This window comes from Mesoplodon bidens (assembly GCF_964165515.1).
Source record: "Mesoplodon bidens genome assembly, chromosome: 19".
In the NCBI taxonomy this organism is placed as follows: Eukaryota; Metazoa; Chordata; class Mammalia; order Artiodactyla; family Ziphiidae; genus Mesoplodon; species Mesoplodon bidens.
The window spans coordinates 46,090,740-46,094,637 of record NC_138179.1 but is presented as its reverse complement, the minus strand read 5'-3'; the positions used below and the strand labels follow the sequence as shown (position 1 = coordinate 46,094,637).

Here is a 3,898-nt window from a genome sequence, read left to right as displayed (position 1 = left end):
TTAAAAGAAAAGCAAGCAACAACAACAATAAGTCTTTACGGGCAGAAACAGTTAATGGGTGTGCCCAGTCCTTCCATGGCCCATTTGAAATTACAGAAATTTTACAATGGCACCATCTAATGGAATATCAGATTAGACACACAAAAAAATCTTTTTTTTACCTTTAAATTTGTACCAACCACTTCTAACACTTCTTTATCCGCTTTGGACACCCTCATTGCTTATTTCACCCTTGGTTATTATTTCTAGTAGAAACACAGTATTGATGTAAAAATGTTGTATAAAATATAAAGCATAAAAATGCTATATAAGGGGCTTCCCTGGTGGCTCAGTGGTTGAGAATCTGCCTGCCAATGCAGCTGACACAGGTTCGAGCCCTGGTCTGGGAAGATCCCACATGCCGCGGAGCAACTGGGCCCGTGAGCCACAATTACTGAGCCTGCAGGTCTGGAGCCTGTGCTCCGCAACAAGAGAGGCCACGATAGTAAGAGGCCCACACACCGCGATGAAGAGTGGCCCCCACTTGCCACAACTAGAGAAAGCCCTCGCACAGAAACGAAGACCCAACACAGCCATAAATAAATAAATAAATAAATAAATAAATAAGAATCCGCCTTCTAATGAATGGGATGCGCATTCCATCCCTGGTCAGGGAACTAGATCCCACATGTGTGCCACAACTAAGAGTTCACATGCCACAACTAAGACCAGTACAACCAAAAAAAAAAATTTTTTTTAATGATATATAAAAGGTATTTAAAATAAAACTTCCTCATTCCTTTCTCCAGACAGTGCTCTATGCATATACAAATAAGTGGATGAATGAATGAACAAACATAAACATATTTAGGACTTCCCTGGTGGTGCAGTGATTAAGAATCCACCTGCCAATGTAGGCGACACAGGTTCAAGCCCTGGTCCGGGAAGATCCCACATGCCGCGGAACAACTAAGCCCGTGCGCCACAACTACTGAGCCTGCGCTCTAGAGCCCGCGAGACACAATTACTGAGCCTGTGTGCCACAGCTACTGAAGCCGGCGCGCCTAGAGCCCGTGCTCCGCACAAGAGAAGCCACCACAGTGAGAAGCCCGCACACTGCAACGAAGAGTAGCCCCCGCTCACAGCAACTGGAGAATGCCTGCGTGCAGCAACGAAGACCCAACGCAGCCAAAAATAAATAAATAAAATAAATTTTTTTAAAAGTTGTGCTGGGCTTCCCTGGTGGCGCAGTGGTTGAGAGTCCGCCTGCCGATGTAGGGGATGCGGGTTCGTGCCCCGGCCCGGGAGGATCCCGCATGCCGCGGAGCGGCTGGGCCCGTGAGCCATGGCCGCTGGGCCTGCGCGTCCGGAGCCTGTGCTCCACAATGGGAGAGGCCACAACAGTGAGAGGCCCACGTAACACACACAAATAAATAAATAAATAAAAATAAATTAAAAAAAAATAAAAAGTTGTGCTGTGAACAAATGGGCCTCAGATGTTATAATGTAAAATTTGAAAATACTAAATATATTTCATCAGAATGGTAATCTTGTTCTGGCAAAGCTCATTGCTCTGATAAATTCTACAAACCCAGTGAGCAAAATAATGAAAAGAATACCTTAAATCTGTTTCACGTAGGTCTTTGAAATAATAAAAATTCTGGAAATGTAAAAATCAAAATTATATCTATAAAGGAAGTGAGAATATTCAGAAACTGCTATCAGAATTTTTAACACAATCTAGTGTATAATTTTAAACAGTTAAGTATTTTTAGACATGAAATTAATGAATTTCCAAAAAGAATAAAAAAGCATGGGTGTATCACGGTGACCTAAATTAATGATGGTCCTACTTGTTGTAAAATGTAACTATTGAAATAAGAAAACAAATTTTGAAACTATTTCCCTAACATGTATTTTTAAACTAAAATGTAAAATTTAAGTCTTCAAAAATAGTTACTTGTTTTTGTTCATCTCTTAAAGGGGAAGGAACATGTGAAATACTATATCCAAATGTTACCGTCCATGCTTGAGAAGCATGGTTTCCATGATGTTTCATGAAAACCTTACTGGGTTTTGTGCAGAGTAGGAATGCTAGAGCAGGGTAGAGAGGAAGTCTGGGAAATCTGGAGTTTCAGCCAAGATTTTAGAAGCTGTTTCTAGACAAGTGCTGTCGGGCAGGCCCCACTCCCCTCCTCCGGACTGGGTGGAGTGGCTCATCCCCCCTGGAGGACAGCTTGTCCAGAGATGCCTGAGTGGTCCTAGACATATCCCCCTCCCAGGCCCGTGATCATGACTGAACAATGGAGGGGAGGTGTAAAAACCCAGCTCCCTGGCCACAAGATGGACCAAACCCCATGGCACAACTCACACCCCACATCACCCCATGGGAGCAGACAGTGTGTCAAGTTCAGCTGAACCCTCATCTTTGCTTAGTTGCTTCCCGTGTCCTGTTCTACATGCCAGTGCCCTTCCCTTCTCCTTCAGTCACTCCCTTGGTAAATCACATGCTCAAGAATTCCATCTCAGGCTCTGTTGCTCAGGAACCCGTCTTCAGACAGGTGGTGTCAAACCCTCTATTGTCACCTCTGAGTGATGTAATTAAAGATGTGAATCATGTCAATCTTAAAGTATTTTCCTGACAAACATAAAAAAAATTTTTAATACTCAAAAAAGCTTCTTTTTTTGTAATTTTAATTTATTTTTGGCTGCTTTGGGTCTTCGTTGCTGTGCACAGGCTTTCTCTAGTTGCGGCCAGCGGGGACTACTCTTCGTTGAGGTGCGCAGGCTTCTCATTGCGGTGGCTTCTCTTGTTGTGGAGCATGAAGCTCTAGGCACGCGGGCTCAGTAGTTGTGGCACACGGGCTTAGTTGCTCTGCGGCATGTGGGATCTTCCCGGACCAGGGATCGAACCCGTGTCCCCTGCATTGGCAGGTGGATTCTTAACCACTGAGCCACCAGGGAAGTCCCAAAGCTTCATTTTTTAAATTTAGCTTTCTGACTCCATGCTTGTGCTTTCAACACTTTTACCACAATTTTCCACTCCTCAATGAGGAAAGCACGCTTGATCCTGTCACGGAAACATTTAGCGCACGTGGAACCACCATAGGCCTGGCTGACATGTTTTTTTGTTTTAGACAACCTCATGAGAACTTTAGGTCTCACGGCACAAACTACTTGAAGTCGGCCTAGGCACATGCCACATGCGAATTTTGGTGCTTTCTCAACCTTCTTGGTATAAAGGTAAACAATTCTGTTACCAGGGGTTCAGTACAGCCGGGTTTTGTTAGAGGCTGTATCATGGAACAGCCTATGGCGGCACGTCAAATGCTGGACCATCCTGAATGCCTCTAGATACCATCCCTGGAAGAGGAAGAAGCCTGACAAACTTTTAATTTACCTTCTTTCATCAAATAAACATCAGAGAGAATTAAGTAATATATCTCAAGACTTGGGAACTGAGACAATGAAAACTGGAAGGCCAATGGACCTTATGGAGAACTTGCGGTGCTACAGCCGCACAGTCTGGAAACTATGAAGTCTTGCCTGTTTGTTTTAATGGAAATGGTAAAATCTTTGGAAAAGGAAACATTTTATTTATATTTTTAAATTGAAGTACAATTGGCTTGTAATATTATATTTTATGAGTGAGATCATATGGTATTTGTCTTTCTCTGTCTGACTTATTTCACTTAGCATAATACCCTCTAGGTCCATCCAGTTTGTCACAAACAGCAAGATTTCATTCTTTTTTGTGGCCAAGTAATATTCTATTGTGTATATACATCACATCTTCTTTACCCATTCATCTGTCTATGGACAGGTTAGGTTGTTTCTGTAGCTTGGTTGTTGTAATAATGCTGCAATGAATATAAGGGTGCCTATATCTTTTTGAATTATTGTTTTGTTTTCTTCGGAA

General features: G+C 42.8%; 1 pseudogene across 1 annotated transcript; it reads right to left on the bottom strand.

The window, feature by feature from the left end:
- Window positions 1–2,955: 2,955 nt before the first annotated feature.
- On the bottom strand, window positions 2,956–3,321 carry LOC308607341 (large ribosomal subunit protein eL34-like; annotated as a pseudogene). The gene has a single exon. The product of its transcript is annotated as a large ribosomal subunit protein eL34-like (transcript).
- Between the last annotated feature and the right edge of the window lie 577 nt (window positions 3,322–3,898).